General features: G+C 28.8%; 1 protein-coding gene across 4 annotated transcripts in view; it reads right to left on the reverse strand.

The window, feature by feature from the left end:
• LOC114129135 (Kv channel-interacting protein 1-like) overlaps nucleotides 1-17122 on the reverse strand; it is a 390998-nt gene extending 373876 nt beyond the window's left edge. For all 4 annotated transcript variants that reach the window (XM_050200786.1, XM_050200767.1, XM_050200770.1 and 1 more), the window contains exon 1: nucleotides 16843-17122. The gene's annotated coding sequence lies outside the window, so the exon portion shown is untranslated. The remainder of the gene's footprint in view (nucleotides 1-16842) is intronic.

Below are 17122 nucleotides of genomic sequence, written 5' to 3' on the forward strand. Positions count from 1 at the left end.
GGTAAACAAGTTATTTTAACAGTAAAAATAAATAAGGAATTTACAATCAACCTTTTTGTCGCCAGCTAAATATATTATTATATGGACCTAGTTAATATTTTCCAATTCAGATTTTCTGACAAAACATTATTAACCTAATGTAACCGTATTCGCAGATCATGTCACACTGTTTATAATTTGTTTTCATCAAAGAAGGATGCGTTAACCACTTGCGTGGTACGTTTTTCCCATAACAACCGTCTTTGTGTAGAACTGAATTGTTTATGTTAATTACTCAAATCTTTCACCAAACAACAGCCATAAGAGTAAATACCGATACGGATAGATCCATAGTCTCACCGTCGCAGTCAAATTAATTTTCTGATTAGCACAGAGCTTTGAGTCATGGATCATGACTATTATGGCTGTGTAAATGACACAACTATAGCAACTCGCACCCGTCGAGGACAGGGCTCGGAAGGACGTCTCCGTCGTAATATCAATTTAATAATATTACTTTGCGGTTCGCCCGTAATTGTATGAGAATTTTTAAAGCCACGAAAGAATTAAATAATAATATATTAATATGATTTATTCGAAGAGCAATTTACACTACCGTAGCTCCACGATATGCAGGCTTTATTTTACTGGACATTGCTCTCAGTTTGTCACAATTAATTTTTAGCAAATAAATGTTTACATGTGGTACTGCACTACACTGGTGCAACTTGTTCTTAGATTTTTAGGGTACAATATGTGCTCACATAGAACATTTAACACGATATCTAGTATATCTTATATATTTAATATTGTATTCTTCAATTTACTGTTGCCATAATAAATGTCGAAAATTTTGTAACAAATGAAATGAAAACGCTGACCAGCTCCTATAGGACCGTACGCATTACTTTAACGAAACATATATAAGGTACGCGCTTATAATATGGTTGATAGGTCAAGGAGAGACACACTGATATACGATCACCCGAGATTTTTTTTTCTAACATTTCTACACGTTATTTGAATGTGTATTGTATTACGTTTTCATAATACCGAGATTTTATAACGTGAAGTAAAATAATAAAACTGGTTCACACCTATCGTTTACGTTCCTATGTAATCGTCGAAACAATTGTCAGGTCATTGTCATAATATATAACATATTATAATATCTTATTATCGTATTATATTATTATGCCTAGTGATTTATCGTCGGAGTTTCTACTGCAGGGACGCATGCCTTATATTTTTGCTGAAAAGAAAGAAATACATATTATTTCCATTGAATTATTTTTAAACGTGTTTTTAATCGTCTCTCTAGTTACATCGTTTAATAATTTATTTTTATTTTTGACTAATTAGAATCGTATTTAAATATATATATGTATATTTTTTTTTGTGGTATTTTTGCGATCGGTTGACGTTGATGACAATCGAATAGCGGCTGCAGTTTACAACGTAATTACTAATTGAATAATATATGAACATTAAGTTGTAATAACATTTAATTAAACCAGCCCTAATTAATTTCGTGAGCAACAATGAATTGTGTATTACATAATTAGTGAAAGCGAGAACCCAATTTTTTTTTAAATACTTTTTAAGGTAAATGAGATCTCAAAAATATTTAATTTAAAATTTCTACAGATCGACATTTTGAATAAAAACTGTGTATTCAATCTACCTATATGATAGTTTGTATGAAAACACAATTCATTGGTAGTAAAATTTTAAATATTTATGTTCCGTAATTGATTATTTAGTTTGTTATAATTTCTTCATTTCCAATAAAAAAATTGTAATTTTAACGATTAAAACTTTAAAACAATATTCATCTTATTTTTTATTTTAGTAACCTTTTAAACTTTTAAAATCAAACTGAAACAGTTTTGTAAATTATTTTAATGTCTCTTCGTAATTATTTGACCCAAATTTATAGTATTGCTTACTTGAAATGCTTAGTTTATTAAATTTCAAACTATTTGTACCACAGCCAGTCTCGAATCAATCTAAATGAAGTAAATACCTAAAATAGTTTCCAGAGATAAGTTCATAATAGTCACCTGGAGTCAGTAATATCTTTGATCAGAAGTTTATCAAACACATAATTTCGTTTATAATTAAAGTACACTTGTAGGAGAGAAATAATTTTTCATGATAAATCCTTTTACTAAAATTTGTTTACATATATATATAGATTGATGATAAATGTGTTTTAGCTTAAATACTATTAATTAACCTTGTGTTTAAATAGATGATTTATTTACAGTTTAATGATGACTACATTTGTCCAACATTATTTTGACAATTTATCTTATGATATGTTTAAATGATGATTTCAATTGCTCTAGTAATTCTATCGAGGTTAACATTTAAAAATAAAACATCATTGAACTTCATTCTTTACAGTTTACACTAATGGCGCTTAATAATATTAAAATTGTTAATCATTTCATATTTTTAACATAATAACTATACAAAAAATTATAACTTAAAGATAAAAATGTTGTCGTTAATAAATAAATATATAAATTATTTAAATCCAATCAGAATTCTTGTGAACAAGAATCTCATAAGATATAAATAATAGTAATGTAAAAAACATACTAAGTACTCGTATATTTAATAGTTGATAATTGACAATTTAAAAATTACAATCCATTTAAATTCTACGTTCCGTAAAGGTTTTAATACCGATTGCCTTTTTATAAATAGTAACTTATCGTTTATCTTGTAATTGAATGCTGCAATTTCATTCGCTAAAGCGTTTAACACTTTAATTACTAACCATGTTACAAATAGGTACATAATATTGTCCTTTTTTTTGACGTGTTTTATCTTTAATAACGTGCTTTTTTATATATATTAATGAATTAAACTGTATATTTTAGTATAGACTATGCTCCTAAAGTCCCTTTATATATCCCGTATATCCTATGTTGTAATTTCCGAAATGAATGAATAATTTGAAATGATTTTTTTTTTTTTTGTTATTCATGTGTACATTTACAAGTATAGCATATTATAATTAAAAATTAAATTAAAAAACAATGTATAATTAATTTTTTAAAAGCCAATTTTTGCATTTCCAATGCATATTAGTTGACTTATTTAATGTTTGTGATGTTAATTATATATTACATAAAAACAAGTTTATTAATAACAAAACGTTTTTAATTGTTTATTTTTAGTATTAACAATAAACTAAGAAAGAAAGTAACTTTAGATAAATATACAAATCTAGAAATTATTCTTTTTACAATATTATTAACTTTATACTTATATATAATGTATAATATATGCCTATTATTTTGCAATTTTTTTGCCAAATACTAAATCTAAGTATTTTTTGCTGTATCCAAATTTAAATGATTAAAATTGATGTAAGTAATATTATGTAATATACAATGCAAAAAAAAATACAATTTTTAAATTTATCTATTGCATATGTCTATATATATTTTGTTTCAACTAAATCTAAAAATAATGATATAGTCAAATCAAAATAAATGACACAAAAACTTATAATTTTATGTATGTGGTATATAAAATACAATTGTTGAACGTTAAAATTTCATTGTTTATTTATATATTTTGTTAGCAACAAAATGTTTTACGTATGTTTAATATTATTCTTTGATTATCCTGTATCTATGTTGAATACTAATATTCATTAGTATTACCTTTAAAAAACAACCTGTGAGTTCATTGAAATTGTAAATGATTAATTGATTACAACCGTCGAAAAAACATGAAACAACGTAAGAATAGGTCAAATTGCGGGGATAGATTTTTGACCACAATTCTAGTGTGGAATGTATTTTACTTGAACCTGCCAAATACACATTTACTGTTGCATAAATAAAGATTCCTTTTCCTTTCTATTGTAGATATATAACTTGAAAAAAAATATGATTTCAATAAATACGTGTGAATACAAAGTAATATGATTTGTACTTTTATGCACTTCAGCGATATTTATGATTTTTGTACTATACTACTAGATCATTTACTTATAATATAATCACTACAAGGATAGTAATGTGACGAAACATTTTGATAAAAATTTGAAAGCTCCGAAGGGGTTTCGACATTATGGACAGCTGCAGTGCAACAGCCTCGGGCAAAATTATCATGATTATGTTAGTGTGTGTTTGTAGATTATGTATTATGCGCATGTATATAATATATATATAGATTATACGCATATTTGTATAAACGCATTTATTTATTACTGTTATTTTTATTTTTCATAATAACGTACCGCCAAAACGATCGGATTGTCACAATAAAAAAGCCGTCGGCTATTGGAAATATGGAGCGATACAACGTAGGACCGGTTTTGGTTTGCGTGTCCTATCCAACCCAGCCGACAACAAAGACCGACGTAATACTCAAAGAAAATTTCGTTAATCAAAAATGCATACGCTAAAGTATCTTTCACTAGACTAAAAATAAAAAAATACAACAAAAAAAATAATAATTATGTCGTGTTTCGTTTTGTCCGTTACCAATCCCCATGCATTGCCCAACAGAATGGCCAGAAATTTAATTGTAATTTTTGAATCTACACCATGATAAGCAACTGTAATTATAACCTCTGATGGTTGATGATATATCTGACATTAATAATAATAAAACACGTAGATCGCTATTTTTATATTGATGTATTATAAAAACGTATAGTGTGAGAAATCAACATGGTTTTTTGCAAAATATATACTGGATTCTTAGCTTTGTTTAAGAAGATAACTTGCCATGGTTTTAAGCAAGTAAGATTAAAACAAAATAAAATATAGAGTGATTCAATATAGGTCAATATTACAAACCGAATTAGTATGTTTTTATCAAAATATGTAATATTTATTTATGTTGTAATAGTTAATGATAATTTTTACATTTATTATGTTTTATTATCGAGATAATCAATCTATCTCATAGAATATAAAATAATTATTAATTTAAGAATACTGTGGTTTGAATAATTGTTATTTGATTTAAACTTTTTTTCATTGCTTTTTTATATTTTAGAAATATTTTAGGTGTATCATTATGGCATTATATTACTTAATATTATACTCATATAATGATACTATTTCTGTTTAATAACTTTATGGTAATGACAATTAATTTGTATAGCAGATATTAAATTAAGTAATTTGATTTTTTACACTACGAAAATATTGATATTTTAAAAGCGTTTTTTTGAAGCCAACAGTCACATTATTTGTTATTTTACTAGTTTTGCATAACGATTAAATGCCAAACGTTAAACTGTTTTAATAATGACAGAGAGCTTAAACCAAAGTATTTTTTTTATATATATACATATATAACACAATAAGAGTCAAAATATTTGCTGTTGCCATTTTACTTTCGTAGTAAATAATGTACCGGGAGAGAAGAAACCGCCGAATAAAAGTTACTTATAAATTCCAGGTACCTACTTTTTAAATTTGTGTGCACGTTGTTTTTCTATTTTTTTTTTTTTTTTTTTTGTCGACAAGTTAATAATTGTGTACGCAAACATTAAATGTTAAAATCGTATTACTCTGTGTGCACGTTATACAAATACATACAAACCGCGTGTGGTGCTGCACAGGTACCACATTTCACGATAAGATTTGTTTCCATACATGAACACCGACATAATAATAATATAATACCCTCACGCCATTATGACGCGGCGTGGAGGTGGTGTTCTTTAATTTGCGAAACAAAAGTTTTCGTCTCTGTTTTTGCAGGCCAACAGGGAAGGGAATTGGCCGGAACTGTGGCCATAAGTTTCGTTGCGCTTTATCGCGCACGGAACGCCACCGCATCGCTGCAGCCCATAAACTGTGTATACCTCTACCTATACGTTTTCTTATAAAACAGTGCGCACGCCGTACGCGTCACGTTTCGAGTTCGTATTATTATTGGCAACTCGGCTAATAACCGACACGGCTCTATATAATAAAACACTACACCTATGGTGCCGAGGCGCTCGTGTGTGAGTGTTTCGACGATTCGACGGAGGAAAGTAAAATTAATTACGAATAAAACGACCACGAGTTGAAAACCAAAATTTTGGAATCGTTCCAAAACCGGCAATGATTACCTATCTATATATACCCCCACACGATAACTCTATATCGAAACCGGATTTTTGGATTATTGTGAGAAAAAAAAAACAGAAATCACGTGTTATGAGTGGATTACTATACGATTATCGATGTGACGGTAAAAATGATTATAAAATTGTGTTTTTATACGTACAAGTGCCGTGCACGATATGCTGTGAATACGCGTAGACGATAAATATAAAGGATTTTAATATAATATCGTTCATGGATTGCTATAGATCCCGACGATGCGATGGTGTGCTGGTAATGATGGAGTGTGTTTAGTATGCCGTACAAGCATTCTATACAACACGCGTAAGCCATAATTTTATATCTAACGACATCGTCACAATAATATGTAAACCTCTTTTTCTCACAGACACAGACACACAGGCACACACACACACACACACACACACACACACACACACACACAAATTGTTGGTTTCACATTATTATATATACCTACTACGATTATTATTATTTTTATATTTTGCATTTTGTGCTGAGCGTGGTGACAGAACTGGAACGCAACGGGTGCGCGAATGCATTTCATACGCGTGCATTAGAGAAGTAGTAGTGTAAGTTCAAAGTCGGATGTTGATAAACGACGACGAAATGCGTTGCGCAACACCACTGACAAACGTGTTGCAATTTATGGTCACCACCGCGTGCATATTATATATCGTTCGGTGCACGGTTTACTCGTTTATAATTTTAAACGAAAATAATTTAGTAATAATAATATTGAGACCAGTCCGATACCTATCGTTAATACCTACATAAACACGTATTCGCATAAAACTCAAATTTACGGACATATTTATAACATAAATATTATATAACAGTTTAAAAGCATAAAAAAAAGTCCACGATTTATGTCAATCAACTATACATTATGTATAAATTTAAGTTTTTAATTCTTCGAATAGTGTTACTGTCGGAGCGAGAGGGATGTTTTGAGCGTTAAATCAACCACCCCTCGGTCGTATTTATACAAAAAATACGTACCATATGATTCATATTTCTGTAAAATATGTTGTAATGTATTTATATTTTATATTATATTTCGACAGAGCGTTTGTAACATTCCCCAAATGTTATTTTTAAATATAAAATTAAAACACGTCCTAAAAAACCCTACGTGCCTGGGTCTAATATAACAAAATAAAAAACCATTTATCCAATCATCGAATTGAAGAAAATATTTTTATTGAAACGACCTCTGATTTGAAGAATAAACACTGAACAGTTTAGAATATTTTCAAACATAGAAATAACAAAAATACAGTGAAAATAATAAGGTTACATTAGAAATTCCTTATGAATTGGGTATATGTAATTACACGCAACAATGTTGTTTGTATTGCCATTAAGATACGCCTTGAATGGGAGTATTATTATTAAAATATTCTAAATAATAACAATTTAATGCTTCATATTATATAATATTATTATTCGGATAGATTTATTTATTTAAAAAAAAAAATACAAATATGTATGAATAAAAATTAAATTTAAATCTTAATATATACTTTCTAGTATCATTGACAAATCAATTAAGTATTCGAAGCATAATATTATTTATAATACCTATATTTTTTAATAAAATATAAATATTTATATTGTTTAAAGTTATTATTTTAATTATTTAAAATATTATTTTTTCGTTTTCAAATGTTATAATTTAAATTTAAATTTGTTTAAGATATGTTATAATACTATCATCAATAAATTTATATTATATTATAATATAACGTAATACTATTATAGATTATCCAATATTATGCGGTGCTTAATGTTTAAAGAATATCGTTTTTTGACTTTAATAACTGATTAAATACGAAAAATATTTAACTACTAACTCGTTGTTGCTGTTTACAGTAATAAATTACTAAATAAGCCGAATGAAAAATACTGTTTATCAGCGACATTGATACGATCATGCAGATGACAGTTTAAAATACATATGCATACATAAATTAAACTCACATTTTAGTATTCATGTACACAAGTCTTTTATGCAATTATTATTATTATTATTACTATTATTATTATGATATTTTTTTTACACGCAGTGTTCATTTTTTGCATATCCTGCGTACACAAATAAAAAATATTATAAACTACTACAGGATAAAAGAATCAGAGTTCATGCTCCGTCGGGGTCAGAAATTAATAAATAATTTTAAAACAATACAAAGGGTAAAATAGAAATTTTATTAATAAATCAGTTCCAATTATCTGTTTTAGAAATAAATGTACAAATAAATAATATGGTTACAAAATCATTTACGTACACAACAGTCACAACGACAATTAATGTTGTGTGTGAACATTAAAGTTCTCCAATTAAATTAATAGTATAAACTATGAGTCTATTCGACTTGCAGTCGGTGTAACGTATCTGGTATTGGTTGTACGGCCAAATGATGATCCAACTTATTCTTGGCTGGTGAAGCTACTACCCATATGCCTAGAATTTAGATGTTATATTTATGATTATTTACACCGTTTGAAAATATGATTAAATTATATATTGAAATATTAAAAATAAAGAAAACTATCACACCATAATTTATTATTCTTTTGACTAAACATAACGATATGAATTCGACGGATTTCCGAGACTTCTATGTTTGACAAATATGCAAATTATTGTCAATTAAGCAAATAAGTGTGTAATTTGAAAATCAAGTGTTTGAACCACTTGCATATTTTATCAATTTATTATTTATAGATATTGTGACATTTTGCTAATTTATTCATTCTCATTTATCAATTTAACGCATTCAGCAGTTAAAGGCATACGTTCGTATTTACTTAAAGCTAATTTCAACCTACTTGTAGCATCGTATTTTTATATTATATGTATTTCTACAACTCATACGATCATACATTTTTAAATGAAACAATCCTATTTTATCAAAAATAAACATGAAACGTTTCTCTCTCACACACATAAATATTTAAATTAAGCCAATACAATAAAACAAGTAGTGTTTAAAAATGAACACAAGTGTAGCTAAATAGCCTATCCGTAACGCCGCGTGATCAAAAGAATAATATTAATATTGAAATAAATAAAAAAAATATAAATACAAATATCATTACTTTGACAAATATATTATCTCGTATGGAATTATTATTTTTGTTTATTTCCAGTAATTAACTTTCATTAATTCTAATATATTTACAATAAAAATGTAAATCATAATAATATTTCTATTTTTTTTATGCAGCCATCGTGTGGTTACATTATTCCAATCAATTAAAATTGTTTAGGTAATAATATGTATGTTATAATCAAAAGAAAAAGCCTATTGTTTTTTTACCGATTTCAATATCCAATATCCATAATACACAAAAAGCTATTTTCTGATATTAACGACCAAACAAAAATGTTCGTAATTCAGCGTCTTTCATGAACCTGAACCGTATCAGGATTTTTTTTCGGGAATAGTAAACGATTCCCACACTAATTATGGCTTTTGTCTATTTATATTATCTATTTAAGCATTTCGAAAAGAGATAAATAACCATATTATAGACATTATGTCGTTAAACTCGCGCCGGATTTCTATCGGGTTTATGGTGGTGATTAAAATATATCAGCGCGGAAGCGCGTCGATCGGTGACCTATAACCTGTTCTCAGACGGCGTTCACCAGCAGTACATCGCGAAAAAAATAATATTAATATAACCTTTTACTGTGATCGATATAGACGTTAAAAATAATAGACTTGATTAACGGGCGGACAGAACTCATCGCTCACCCGCGACCTCGAAAATATCGTGTGTACGCACCGGTGATCGTGTCCACGCCGTGGGAGGCGCGACAGTGTCCGACGAACGTGACCGCGTTACCGGTGTCCCGTTGGCCGACGATCGCGGTGACGGGGCCCCGGTCGCCGAACACCGACTCGGCGCCGCCCGTCCAGTCCGAGCCGACGGCCCGCACGTCCAACCGGCCGGCCAGGCCGGTGGCCCGCATGTCGAACGCCGTCTCCAGGTTCGTGGACAGCCACAGGCCTTCGACCGTCGGGCACGGCGTGCCGTCCGACCGGCCGTTCCGGGCCACGGTCACTATGGGACGCGCTCCGTCCCGGTACGGCGGCGGCCACGGCGTTTTGGCACCGGCCGTGGTGGTGGCGGCGGTGTGGTGGTGGTGGTGCCGCGCGCGTAGGTGTCCACCAACCGCGACAGTTGTTCGTCCCGCGAGTCGTCCCGCCGTCCACCGGCCGCGGTCGCGGACCAGCGCTCGACCAGCTCGTCCCGCTCGTCCCGTCGGTGAGCCGCGACGGCGTCGGTATCGGTGACCGCCGGATAAGACGCCGACAACAGAAATAGACCGGTCAACGTGATTCTTATTCCGCGGCCGGTGCTGCGCTGTTGCATGGCCGACGAGCCGTTTTCACAGACGCAAAACCCAAAAGTTAAACGTCATAATAATATTATTATGTTGACGAGTATTTTTTGTTTGCGGTCAATATAGTTACGGCCGAGTGTATAATAATATGATATTATGACGTTATTATACGGATAGTATTTTACTACCGAAATATAAAAAAAAAACAAACAAAAAAACGCCAGTTTAATAATTATGATTTGCACTGCGGTAGTGTGTGTGTGTGTGTGTGTGTGTGTGTGTGTGTGTGTAAGGCACACACTCGTGTCTTTATTGGGTAGATATAATATTATTGTTATCGATTATAATCGAAAGTACAAAAATACGCCTGGCGACATTATAGGTATATTAAGAAAAAAAGTATTATTAAAATTATTTACAACGACGCATAGTTCAGCGTAAGTAGATAATACTATGATAATTTTCAAAAATTAAAAAAGGTACGTAGGTACTAGCGTATTATTGTAATAACGCATTGCTGTAATACGAAAAAATATTGTTTTATTTTACGAGTGATATTAAGGTCACGTTAAATCGTAATATGATATCGATATTTTAACCCTCGGAGTTTCGTATTTATAAATTAGTATACGTATTTCTTCTCGCTCGATATTGTTTACCGAATGGTAATTAATCGGACAACGCAGTTGACGAAATATGTTTATAATATGCGACCCCCTTAGTGCACCGTCAGTATTTAATTAGATTTCCAATCAATCAAAACTAATACCAATTCTGCCGACTGAAGACGTCGGTAGATTAACGCACTGTGACAAGTAGATAGAGAACGTCAGTTGTACAGAATAATATGATTTAAATGTACAAAAAACTTATTTGTTTTTAACGTATTTACCTTTATCTGGCAGTAAACAAACAATAAGAATAGTTTATTAAATTATTTATTTGAACTTTGCATGTTATTTGAATTGAGCAATTCGTAAATAATATCGTTAGTAGCTACTATAATTTAAAAATATTTAAATTTCTTAAATATGAAAAAAAAACTTTATGAATATTGTTTACAAAAATAACCTTGTAAGTACTTTTATTTTCTAAATTATCGCAATTCTAACCAGATGTATTTGACATAAATGTATAGAATTATATAGCAAAAAAACAAATTCAATAAAGAAAAATAATCATAAACTAGCCTCGGGAGTTAGAATATAGTACTTTTCGGGTAGCCATTGCACGAACGATACATAATAGATTAATTAAATAAAAAAGTTTTTAAACAATTTGTTTAAAAAACAAATATTTATTACAAAAAAAATATATATATATAAAAGCACAATATGCCCACATAAAAAAATTGCACTCAGAACGGTGGCCCACACAAAACACCTTAAAAACATCATTGGTTCGTATAGATAATTCTAAGGGTGTTGTAAATTATTTAAATACCATTTAAAAAAGTACATTTTTAAAACGCACATTTTTTAAATTTCAAGTGAATTTTAGAGTGATACTTTTAGTCTTTAAAAAGTATTTTAATTTGTATTTAATTAGTCTTTTATAAATTGTGTAAATGCTATTATGTAGTGGTAGTGTAAAGTTTTGCCAGCTTTTTTTTTTTTTATAATATCCATAATGGATTCGTATTTGCATTTGGTAAGAATCGTTATTGCCTCCGTGTTTCATTATTTATAATCTTCATCGTCAATATTTTTATTTCAACTTTAACTACTTATAAAGACTTTTTTTTGTTATTATTTTTTATGATAATAACATGATTTTGCTATTATTATTATTATTATTAAGACGATAATTTATTTATATTTTACGTGATCTGGCCCTAGTTTTTAAATCAAGAATTTAGCCTTTTTTAAAGTAATATATTCGTATAGATATACCTTTTTCATTGCCCATAGAACTTATATAAACGATTCCTTAAGTTGTTCAGCGATTAATTGAATGTTAAACATTGTTCACATCATATTGTGTCGTACTTATTCTTAGAATGATCGGATTAACTGAATTGCATAGTTAGATATACTTAATATAATCAATACATGTCTTAATTAATGAATAGAAAAAAAAAAGAAAAAAAATATGTATTAACAAAGATGTTTTATTAGGTAGGTATTCGAATTATTTATATATAATATTTAAAAACGTTATTCTATAACTCAAAAAAGATAATATTGAATAATAAAAATAAATTTTTTATTGATAGATACTATATAATACTAAAATAGACCCAAATGTAGATCTGAATAATATTAGCGTAAAAATAATAGATGATATGATCCAAAGTTAAATACCTAACAATTATAAGTAACACGTTTTTGTTCAACAAAAGTCTAAATATCCCTGATATTTGTTATGCTTTTTATATTTATAAAATACAAATATTACTATGATTATCATTGTAAATAATAAATTATCATGATAAATTAATAAATAATAATATAACAATAAATATGTATCCCTTCATCCCTTCATTTATTTGTCCATAAAAAAGTATTACAAACCAAACATATCAACCATTATGTCAAAAAAAAAACAACGGTAAAAATAAATAATTGCAAATTTCAACAGTGATACTCGGCAACCCCCCGAACATAGCAACTCATAAAAACTGACTTCCGGTACAACCATGCCCGTTTCCGTAGTTTGGTGGTGTTAGAGGCTTTTGGTGATCACATAATATTTCGACCTCGGACTACACTTCTCTGGACCGGAAGTACTATTTTCATTGTTGATGTTCAACCGGTATTTCCGTTTTGGCAACCATACCTATTATAGCCAACGAAACCTGTACCACATACTAAATAAATCTTAAACATCAATCTTCTTCAATCACTTAAAATATTATTTGTACCCCTTTTCGTAAGAATATTGTAGTTTTCATCTAACTCATTGTGTTTTTATATTCTGGGTAAATATGACAGGGTTTCATAAATACGTATATAAAAAAATTATAATTATGATAATACCGGAAATTGCTTGTACGTTAGTATGGGCCACTGTTATAGACGAAAAACAGTAGGTAGCAAGTATGTTAAGTACGCAGTATACAGATTAGTACCCAGCACTTCGTCTACTTCGAAGGAAGACAGTTTTAAATAATTATTTTGAATTCAAAACCACAATGATAAATTTTCTCACTTTAAAAACAATTCTAAGAGCAGCTCGATTTACCATAGTGTTTATATTATCTTTCAAGAGCTTTAAAAACGATATTTTATATTATTTATTTTAACGGGTATACATGGAAAATAGTAATTTATCTTTGAACCGCAAAAGATTCAAAGCATAATGCAAAATAATATATGCACAGCAGATTTTATATACTATGTTATTTGATCAAATAAATGATCTATGACATGGAATATCAGTCAAACACTATGTTTATTATGAATAACTTTTTAGGGAGAACTTGACCTTATGTTTAGTTCTGAGTTCTTAAGGACCTTGAAACCAATTCACAGCAAAAGTTCTAGACAGTCAATCAATTTACGTATAAAATAAACTACATTAATATAATTCGAGTGCTTTAATCTTATAATAGGTCACCAGAGTACAAATCCAACTATACTACCGAATGTCGACGACGACATTCAAATAACGTGACATTCTCAGAATCTCGTTTGAGAACTTTATCCTTTTATCCAATTTATAGTATAGTAAAAATTTAACTTTACTACTGAAGTGAACTCTAAGATATAATCATTGAAAAAAAAACTAATAAATAAATATTAATAGAGAATAGTATCAGTCCGACTTATTGCAAAGTTCGATGTATTGATAAATTCTTCAATCATTAAATTTGTCACCGCCAATTTATAAGATATTGTATACTAAAGAATATGATTTAACTCGTATTAAATTAATAGGTAAATCTTCAAAATATTTCAAACTTGAAAATTATTTTAAAAAACGGGGGAAGTCGTAATTTTAAATTGATTTTATCAAGTATATACTAATTAAACAACTATGAAAAACGTATTATTTTACAAACAACTATGAAAATGGTTTTTTTGTTGTACCAAATAAAAATAAAGAGCTATTATAAAATTATGAATTTTGATCTTCTGGAATGTGATAATGAACTCGAATAATATTATATAATATAGTGTGATCAAAATATAGTCGATAGACAAACGCGCACATATGTGCTTTTGCAGCAATAAAATAGATGCATACCTCATAAATAAATCGAACACAAAATGCTGATTGCTCCATTGACTGCTCTGAATAATTTTACATATACTTTATATATTATAAAAATTGGCTAATGCGGAAGTAAACGCATTTTATTTACAATTTTTTACGTTAAAAAATATATTACAATATGATTTTCTTGGTTATATTATTATAGTACATAAAAGAATGCAGATGTTTATACGCAACTGCACCACTGCAATCTCTGTCTCTCTGGTGTAATAATATTACTATGGAAAAATCTTTTTCCCCGTGTTTGTTTTTTATCAAGTTTTAACACAAAATTCTAAAAAATAATAAACCCATAGCTCCCATTTTACGCCTATAGTATTCTATAGTAATATTATATTATTATGAATTATATATTATTTAGTTTAACACCTAATTATGTTTTTTATAGTTTACAATGTTTACATCATATAATTATACCAATGATTTCTAGAACATTGAGGATTTAAATTTAAAAATGAACAAAATTATTGATGTAAATTATTCAAAAAATTAAATTTCCTACTGAGACGTTTTAAAAAATATAAAGTTGTTTTTTCATCTAACGTAACTAATGTCAACAATTTACTTTATTTACGCAGTTGTGTCGTAAACCGATGACAGTACGACTCGTTACTAACATAATACAAAAGTTAAATTAACTTTTTATAAGACCACCATTGTAACCTAATCGTTTTATTTATTTATAAGCCTGGGCCAATATTTATAACATACAAATAAAAAAAAATTATTTGTATATTTTACGCCTACTTTCTAATTTTATAAAAATATTTTGACGGCTGTTGTATTTTTTCACTATTCAATGTGTAAAATATTAATTTTAACACTTTTTCTTAATTATTAACCTATTATTGATTCTACCATAATCGTATATGAATTAATCGATTAATATTGCACATATATAAGACATAATATTTATATATATATTTGTATTTAATTTCGTCATAACAATTTTAATTTGTACCGACATTTTTCCAATAACAATAATACAAATAAAAATAATACTTCTTAGTTTATTTAAGAAGGTTTTATCCTGGGAAAAAATGTTTCGTTTAAAACTCGACATCACTTAACTAACGATTTTATTCCAGTTCCTAAAATTCAAACTTAATAATTTATTGGAGAAAATAAATGAACATCATTTATTATATAATATATATTGTTTGCGTGTATAAAATATTGTATCGGTTGATATCAATTTGTTTTAAGTTAACATCAACTAAAATATTACCCTCTATAATCTATATAAGTACAACAATTTCACTACATATGAAGATTTTATGTTAGCTATAATCCAAATGTTCATAATTAAAATACAATTTAAAGTTTTTATAGTTAAATTTAATTTAAATTTAATAATACAGAGTAAATGAATTTACTATGTAACCTATTTACATAAATTTATATATTTTTTTATCTATAATAACTGTTTAATTTTATATTTTAGTACGTATTAAGTACATTAACCAAACATTATATTTTAATTAATACTGAGATAGTATCATACCTATATTGAAATTGTGTGATTCTAAGTAGTATTAATAATATAATATATTTAATTATAAATGTTAGTGAAATTATTAATTAGATATACGTTTATTTGATCGAACCCGGGGTTGTACATTTGAAACAACGTTGATGCAGATATAACAGCGAGGCATGAAAAACGGATCGGCTGAATACTGGATAGTGCACACATGAAACATTCTAAGGTATTTAATACAAAGTGTTGTACAGAAACCTAAACGTTTTTCAAAATAATTATTTATTCATGCACATCCTTTAACATAGAATATTCAAAAAGATGTTCGTGTATTGTATAGCAAATAATAATTAGGTAATAAATTTTTTTTCTGAATATCTTTTCATTATTGATTCAGACTGTGTGTTTAGCGTCTATACTATGAAAGGGGAGTATGAAATCCAACTTTTTAAAATTATATAATAAATTATAATTAATAATTGTAAATTTAAAAAAAAAAAAATGGATTTCATACGCGAACCTATGTAACGACTAATAGATTGTATATAAAAAAAAAACCCGTATTATATGACCGTTATTGCGATTATTCGTTTAAAATAATAGAAAAATCTACCTAACACAAATAGAGTAACAAGAATTTTCTTTTGTATTTAATAATAATAAAAATTGTAGAATAATAATAAAATTATTACCTGCAGGGTCCGCGTAACAATACTCTCACACTACTACGAACTCTCGCTACAGCAACCGTCAAAACGTCACGATCGGGTGTCTGCTCCTTTCCGATGCATTAACGTTATAATTATGATAATATTATTGTGTCAAATATTATTCGACCGTCACGAATCGCATTACCGCTAAATGTACACTCGTGGTCGGCGCGAAACGCGAGAGTATAATCTCTTCTAACCTGAGAGCGCTCCGAGCTGCTCTAACATCCGACCCGGTGGTGCGTCATGGCGCTACTGCCGA

This window comes from Aphis gossypii, chromosome 1 (genome assembly GCF_020184175.1).
Source record: "Aphis gossypii isolate Hap1 chromosome 1, ASM2018417v2, whole genome shotgun sequence".
Classification (NCBI taxonomy): Eukaryota; Metazoa; Arthropoda; class Insecta; order Hemiptera; family Aphididae; genus Aphis; species Aphis gossypii.